The sequence below is a fragment of the Chroicocephalus ridibundus genome, chromosome 1, assembly GCF_963924245.1.
Source record: "Chroicocephalus ridibundus chromosome 1, bChrRid1.1, whole genome shotgun sequence".
In the NCBI taxonomy this organism is placed as follows: Eukaryota; Metazoa; Chordata; class Aves; order Charadriiformes; family Laridae; genus Chroicocephalus; species Chroicocephalus ridibundus.
In genome coordinates, this window is record NC_086284.1 from 138,110,851 (window position 1) to 138,119,901 (window position 9,051).

Sequence of the window (9,051 nt, forward strand, 5' to 3'; positions counted from 1 at the left end):
TACTGTAAAAATTACTAAAGTAACATGTACACAGTTAAAGTTTACAAACAAGCTTAACTTTATGCTGAAGAGAGGCTCTAAAATAATCATGTGAAAATACATAATGTATATTAAGTGGCCAGATTAATCTCAGTGGATGTTAAAAACATATTCAGATTTCTTCTTTACTTTGTCTCCTTACGGCATGCCTACGATGCAGCATGGCTTCTAGATTTTATTGGACCAATAGAAGTTGTTGTGCTTAGTAGTTGGACTTTTTTTTTATGGTAGCAAATTACATTTACATCCATTTGAGGCTCTTTCACATTGGTAGGGGTGTGAAAAAAGACGCTGGAATAAACTGAGTCAAGTTTGTATATAGGTAATTGAAGGAATGGAAGTATGAAATCCTTCAACACCACCACAATGCCTAGTAACAAATGCATATGCAAATATATCTTTAAAAAATCCCAGAGCTGTATTTTCAGTCACACACCTCACTCCCCATAGTTGTCCATAAGATGATAGCGTAGTTGCACAGGGTATATTTACTTCCAGTTAAATGTTCCTCAGCACTTCTAGGGTGGTGCAAAAGGGCTGTATTGTACCATTCTCTTGTTTCTTCTCAGTTGTGCAGCCAGACTATGAACTTTATAAGCCAAAAACATAGAAAGCAAAAAAGCCATCTAAACTGTTTATGAATTGTTATGATTCCAAAGAAATTTATAATTTTTTGAAATTATCTCCATTTTATAAAGACTGCCCGCACTACGGATTCAGGGACACCTGTCTTTTCTGCATTTGGGGACAAGTCAGTACGACCGTATCCTGATGAGTAAGGCACCTATCTTGTTTTCAATGTTTTACACAGGTACACTCAAGTGGTTTGAGACTCCTGTCTTTTCAACAGACTTTTAAAGAGGTTAAGTGCTTCCTGTGGCACTTCAGTGTATTTTGGTAGGAACATGGCTGTAGATTACACCTTGTCTTCAGAGAGAAGTGCAAGCGCAAAGGCAACCACGCTGCAATTTGTCTGGCACCAGGGGATTTGGACCTGAGATGTGCTGCACAGATCATGAGTATGTTGCCCTATAGTCCCCACCAAATAAAGGTGGTGCTTGCCTGCACAGATCGTTTCTACATGGTGAAAACCTGTACTACGCTGGCAGCAACTGCAACCTGTCTGGAACTACATGGCCTTTGCAGAGATTTTTTTCTATACCAGACATTAAGTGAGTTGCTCCAGGTACATACACGGCGGCACTTTTCTAGGACTCCTGGATGTCCTGTGACACATCCATTACAAGCAGTAGTCTGTTGCCAAAACTGCTGCAAGAAAATCAGGAATTGAGACAGATGAGGCCTCCAGTGTAACACAAATTCCAGTTTCATTCTTCGAATTCATGTGCAGGACACCAGCCACCAACCTAAGTAGTGAATCAACCATTCTTTCTTGAAACTAGGAATTAAAAAGTCATTTGTTTTGTTTGGACTTCATTTTCAGCATCTCAATTGTCTCCAAAACATGCTGGGTCTGATTGCTAGTTTAGAGCAGCTAAAGATCTGTGCTGCCTCGTAGCTTCTATACGCAATTATGTCCAAGTGGGAGTCAAATGCTGACACCAGAAAGTAGACAATTGCAGCTTGGTGGTATTCAACATCTGTGAATCTCTCTCGTGCCTGGCCAAAGCATGTGTGGACGAGGAGTGAAATTGTAAGAGATTCTGCCCCTAAACCTCCGCATGGAGCACAGCCGATAAGAATCAGGCTTGCTCTTTCAGTACATCTATCTGCAAATAGCTACAGTATAGTACAAACAGGCATAATAAGCCAGTTTATTTTGGACGATTGATTAATGGGAACATTACTCATATACTCAGTGCATGACATTTCTTGTTACTTGTTCATATCATTTGAGAGTTAAAGGATAAAAATACTTAGGAATTTGCCACCAGTTGGGTCGCCACCTGTCTGCTGAACACATTAAAGGGGAAAAAGGGTGAGTTGTATTCCATGTAAGAATGCTGTAGCTATCTGAGGGACTCCGAATAACATTTCTGACACTATCAGGGGAAAATTTTCCATCGCAGTCTCAACACAGATTCAGCAACGGGGCCTTTTCTCCCTGACATAGCTAGAGATTTAAGGGATGTCAAGAAAGATGGAGGTAGAGGGAAGGGAATGACTTCACTGAAGCAAGTCAGTAGACAGCTAAGGACTATATCTATGCAATCAAAGTGAACATTTAGCAAACAGCTGTCGATCTGTGTATAGATTCATCGCTTCCTTGGTTAATGTTTATACCTGACGTTGTAACAGTTGGTTAATAAATAGCTCATTTACGTGAAGAACTGGAGATGGTAAAAAACAAAACAAAAAAATCTATAACAAACACACACGCAAATCCCCCACCTGCACTTCTTTTTTTGAAATACCAGTCAAACGGATGGCAAAGCTATTCTGTAGTATGACATCACTTGGTCCTGTGAAATGACCACTGACGGGTCTATTCACGGAGTCTATAATTAGCTACTTACCTCCAAGTTTCAGAGATTTCGAGCAGCAGCCTGATGTAAATGCTTTAAATCAGCCTCTGGAGACGCCTTTGAAACCAAGCAGATGAACGCCTAACATGGGCATCAACACTACATACTTATGTCAGGGTTTTTCCTGCAGCTTAGCCTGGGAAAATCACGGAAAAATGCATGGAGAAAATTCATTCATGTCATATTTGGAAACAGATAGCTGTGGATCTCAAGGGATCCTGGGCAGGATGAAAGCTCCTCTTGCTATAGGTTTACTGCCCTTGAATTACCTCCCAGCGTCATTTAGCTCTTTCCTACAGATATGCCTGGTTAGACAGGAACCACTAATGGTCCCTTGTGGAGTGCTGTAGAGGGGGAGCTATTCAGGAGTTAATAAAGCTTTAATGTACGCTGCTCCTGGGTCTGACAGCAAAACTGTTGGGGAATGTGCAGAACTACACCGCATTAGCCCCACCATGAATGGTCTGTAACACAAGACAGCGGAGACATCAATGGAGTGAGCTATTTTATATAGTTTTCTGAAACTCTAGTGTCAGTCCCCAATTCTGGGGGGACAATATAGTCCCCAGTCCCAGATTCTTAAGGGAAATCCTGAGGTAGAAGTTAAAAAGAGACCACCTGCTTAAAAACCAAGTAGCTTGATTTCAATATATATCAGTGTTTCATAGAGCCCATTTCCTTCTTCCTTTGGATCAGTCTTGTCTGAAATCTGTTTAACATTCAAAAGAAAAAATAAGAGTCCACAGCGTGTTTTTTGATTTAAAATACAGTCCTTTTAGACACAGGGGAAACCCCCCAGATCTTGTACTTTAATGCTTTTTGCAAACTAGGCAGTATTTTCTAATTTTGATCTTATAATTACATTTAATCCTCCAAATCTTCAAACAGTTGCCACAAATCAATTATGCTTTCAAGTCAGAGATAGTCTGGAGCTAACAATTATTATACATATATTTATACGTGAATGAGAAGGAAAAAATTAGTAGATATTTATGTGCATTTGTAGTCAATTTTCTTGATTGTTACCTTTTCCACGTGGTAGTTTGAGAACTAGCAGTCTGACTTGCGAATTTAAAGGGAAGTCAGGACTGAAATGAGCAGAGCCAGAGTAGCAAAAGGCTAAAAGTGCACAAGATCTTCCAAAATATCTGTATCATGCCCTATCTCTGGGGGCATGCCCACGCCTGCATTAAGCTGGTGTCACAATTGGGCAAATCCTGGTGGTCACATCCACCACAAAGTGGGGCACCTGAGTATGACACAGTTTCTCTCAGGAGCATGCCTTCGGGTTCCCTTTGCATGGAAACAGGAGAGGAGAGAAAGAAGCTGGCTCTTACCTAGGTCTCACACCGATACTGGATGCGATCAGGGTATGTACCTGACTAAAGAGCTAAACGGAGCTTCTGGGTCCCTCATTTTAGTTGTTACCTAAATTACTCCCAGTGCCTGAGAAGCTGTTCCAATCTGCTGTGAGTTACCAAGAGAGAAGCATGCGAATATTTCCATTCGTTGTGTCGGTATCAATAGTATCTCCCAAGGAAGGTGACAGAGCATCAGCTCACGTGAAACTAGAAAGAGCAGTTCAAGAGTATCTGCACTTTTTTACTGGGTCACACCTGGACCACTCGATAGGCAAAAGTTTGCAACCTCACTGAAGTGGAATGCAAAATTTGATCAGCCTATTTTTGTAAATACATGCTGAAAAGTAATTTGCTTTCAAACCAACCTACTCAGGTGAATCAAACCGTGGTAGCTCCAGCCATGTCCAAAAAGTGTTATCTGGTATTGTTCTGCCCTTTTCATCTGACCCATGCTTGCTGGGCATGATCACGTCCATCTGTAGGTGCTGCCAGGTGCCATCATGGACAGGTTTGTTGGCAAAGGTCGGTCAGCTCAGCCAGTCCAAGCGAAGGATCATTCAGAGGAGTGGAGTAGATTGTTGGCTGAGGGCAAGGGCAGCAAAGGCAACGTAGGCAAGGGAAGAGAAAACTTGCTGGTTGTTTCAGGAAAATACCGGTGTAGTGGGAGCTCTGGGACACATCAGGAAGATTTTGAGAGCCAGGGAGAAGGGAGCTGACAACAGGTTAAGGGTCTCGGCTCCCAATAACCTGCTGCTTCTTTTGCCTGTTGCCTTGAAACAACCCTGCAAACGAGTTTGTGCTATCCAGGAGTGTGTTCTTGATTTACATCCAGTTAATAGAACACTTTTTGTGGTGCAGCCTTTGATCCTGTAAGTAACTTTTGTTCACGTGAGCAGTCTCATTAAACACAAATCCCGTTAAAGGCAAATACAAGTCTCATCAGGAGTTGCAACAATCCTAGGATAGGAAATCCAATATGTTTAAACACAGTCGCAAAACAGAAGTTAGCTGATATGATGCTGACTTAAGATGGAGCGAGCGGTGCAGACCAGGGCAAAGCACCGTATTTGATGACCTGACCCTTCACATGAAACACAATGACATTTCGTAGAGTAGTCCAGGTCATCATGGAAGCCCTCTGACCCAGTTACAACGCAGATGCAGCTTGCTATACGAGTCCTTGGTTTCATGCTCAAGCTGTGCAGAAACCTTGTTTGTGCCCTTGAGCAAGACAGCAGTGTCAGACTTAGATTAGTAAATGTTCTGAGTGTGAGCACAGCCCATGCCATAGAGTCTGGGTCCGGACAAAACTCTTTAAAATGATTTTAAGCGTCGTGGAGAGCAAGCAGAAATACTCTTATCAGAATGGCCAGCTACAGGCAGCAGATTTTGGCTGGCTCTAGTAGGTATGCATATGCAGGCATATTTGTTTGCGTAGGCCAAAGGGGAGAAGCACGTTGCAAAATATCTTAAGAACAAAAAATGACACTGAGCTGAAGTGGATTTTTAAACCTCTTGAGAATGAACAATATGCTATTTTACAAAACCAGTTGTGCATAGAGATCAATGTACACAATTAAAAGAAAAAGACTAATCCTGCTGTAAGTTCACCTCAAGTATTTCATGAATTTCACATGATCCACCCACTTTTTTCTGTACCTCTGCAATTACCATATCAGCAGCAATAATTCTCTGTTGTTCAAGTGCCAGATACAACATGGCTCTCACATTCCTGAACGTGGCATATTGTGCTGCTTTGTTTGTTTGTTGTTTCGGAACGAGATTAAATTTTATTCACTTGCGCACCGCATTGAACTTTAACCCACTCTTCGTCATCTTCTTAATCAGTGATTCGTTTGTCTTGCTCTTTGGTTCTCAGTTATTTATGTTTAGTTTAAATTCTACATGAAATCCATGTTATTCAAACGCCTTTTTCAACCATTCCTAGTTTTCCACTCTATCTTACTTGGAACTACCAATCACATACATGAAGTAGAGGAGCATCTGACCTTTTTTCTCCCTTCTACTGACTAGTTAGAAAATAGAAGTAGCTCATTTCCGACTGCAGCGTGAACATTTTCATGCAATAAAATTTACAAATAGCCTGTCCATTCATCAACATAAAAGCTTCATGAGCACTGTTTCAAGATTTTGCTTACGTGGGAAAGTTAGTTTGGCTAGATAAAGCTGTAACTGTTTCTATGTGTGTGTATGCGTAGAACAAGACCTGATTATTCCAAATTAATTTATTTTGAGTCCACTTTACTTGAGAAGTTAATCTGCAGTAGCTAAACAGGAAGAACTCCCCTTGTGGATATGACTTCAAGGATTTGTAGCTACAGAAGGTGCTCATCTTGTCACAAAGTAGAACATTTAGCAAATATGAGAGCAAACCCCTTATCAATATTTAATTATACAGTAGTCACAGATCAGGCTCCCAGTGTGCTGTGCTTTGTTCAAACACTGATTAGATTTTAAAAATCAGCTTTCAAAGAGCTTGTATTTTAAATAGAATTTTCTTTTAGTCATCCCAACAAGGTGATCAATCACTGTACTTGTTATCATGGGCTGCTGATGTGTTTACTAGGTCTTTTAGAGCTTTAGCATATATAGATTATTTCTCTAACGTTAAAAAAAAAAGAAAATCTGGTATACTTTTATCATAGTTATGTAAGTGACAATAAGCTATAGAATCCCATGTAAACAAACATTTTTGTCACTCCCCAGTGACAAATAATTTAAGTGATGGATATAAATGACGAGGTGAGGGTGATCTCTGTGTCAGTATCAACAGAGTCTAAAAACTGAAAGACAGGGAGTTTCTTCCTGTATTTCCAGAAATGTTTCTTGGGTATCAGATTAGAGGGTATAAGACAATGCAATTTCTTTGTTTGTTCTACAAAGAAACCAGGAGATTGAAAGATGGGCTCTTCTTGCACAATCTTTCCCCACATGGCAAATGAGTTGGCATCTCTATTAAAGCAACTGGCATCCTGGTACATTTGGAAAACAAACAAGAAAATATCTTAACTCATCCTTGTTTTCCCATCCATGAATGAACCGGTCTCAAAGGCTCTGAATCTGCAAAGACTCCACAAAGGGACAGTGGAGCAATTTCAGCAAAATGCTGAGTCTTGATACCAACAGGTCACAAGATTTATTCTTATTTCAGGCAGGCTTTCAGAGGAACAGATTTCCATTTGCCCAAATTAAAACATTTGCAGTTCTAGAAAGAGAGAATAAACACCTCTTTGGGATGTGTTGACACCACTGCAAATATGAGCACATGGTGCAAAATCACCCCATGAGTTATATCTCTTTTTTAGTCTCTCTCACATAAGCAATGATTTTTAAACTGTTGCCTGATCACCGAACCCAGTTTATTTATATACCTCAAAGTCTCTCTGGATCTCAGAAGCACAGTCCTTCTTTAAATAAATGTAATTAATTTCAGTGGGGAACTGCCAATAGTTATTGCCTAAGACAATTTGTGACATTGGGTTTAATACAAGGTAGTGTTTCCTTGATGTGCATTGCTATGGTTTAGCAATAAAACCATCAGGTCGGCTCAAAGAATCGCTCAGGAATGACCACATACTAGGAAAAACAGTAACCTGCAGTTAGCGAGGATGAGTTAGTCTAGTGCGCAGATCATCTGCCTTTACTTTAACCAAGGAAGTTTTACTTAAAAATCTTAATTCACTTGTGAGTCTTTGGGGGTCAAAATGGTGACCTGTTAAACAACATGAAAAAGAGAAAAGCTCCGCTAATGGACTCCACGGGTCCATTTAATTCAGTATTCTCTCTCTGGGAGTGGCAGGAGGAGATGCTTTTTAGGGAGAATACATGAATTTGGCCTTTTTCTGTGCTCTGCTCCTCTCATACACCCCCAGTATCCCAAACTGTTAGGTTAGGGATGGTGGAGAATACAGCCCTTTAGTACCTCTTTATGAAACATGAATCTGTCTAACCCTTCTTTGAACCTGACGAACTCTCTGCCTTACAGTGTCCTGTGGCAGTAAACTCCAAGAGTTCACTATTTGCTCTGTAAAGTACTTTCTTCTAGCTGTTAAAATCAGTTTAAAACACCATAACTTGCATGCTATATATGTACATATATATAATGTTCAATTCCATTCACAACTATTCTGACAGGCTCCCATTCAATTTGCATGTTCATATCCATCCTGGAGGACAGCATAGCCACAGTGGAAAAGCAGACGGAACTACATATTTTGAGTTGTTCCGTGCTAAAATATGGAAGCTCTTAAGCATTTAGGCCGGGAGCTCGTGCTTAGCCTGGTCAGAAGCTGAGAGGTCTGCTTCTTAAGTGACATAAAGCAGAATGGGTAGTGTGGGGTAATCTAGTGGGAGGAAAAGATGCAGCTGTAACTTTAATTTGCTGGTTAAAAGGATTCTGGACTTTCTGAATCAGCATCAGGGCTCTGTCTAATCTCCTTCCTCCACTCATGTTGCAACAGAGGGTTGCCTAAGTGAGCTATGTTGGCTCTTTGCCACTCAATATTTCCCTTCACCAGGGAAACCCCCAACTGGCTTTTAAAGCCAGCTTTATGGCCCCAGGATAGTGCCAAAGGTGGTACGAGGCGCCTCACCGCCTTCTCCAAGAATTTGAGGGCAGAGGTGGAGGAGGGGAGCACAGGAGAATACCTAGGCAAGCTGACAGTGAGCTGTTCCTTCCACTTGATTAGCTGATGCCTCTTGCTTAACATACTGATCATCCCTACTTTTTTTTTTTAATTTTATTTTTTTTATTATTTTAGGGGCAGAGTTGCGAGGACTGATACATCGGTTTTGGACAGGCAAACATGAAACAGTGTGCAAACTGCCTTGTCTTCGACAACTGAAAAGCATATAAGCTGATGGGGAAAAAACCCCCAACTTTCTAAAAGTGCTTTGTCTCTGCCATCCAGAAAGCATATCCCTCCAAGAGGAAGGTCTGTGATTCAGGGGGAAAATCCCATGACAAAGCCTTTAGCCCTAACAATTGCATGTAAGAGAGATTAAGTCATGGGAAACTCTTGTGAATAGAGTTGCATGAATAAAAAGAAACATGCAGCAACATGAAACATGCCTCGCTTCAGGTTTCACTGCGAACTTGAAATGCGGACCACGGTTACAGAGCTGCTCGCTGGGGGTACACGTGC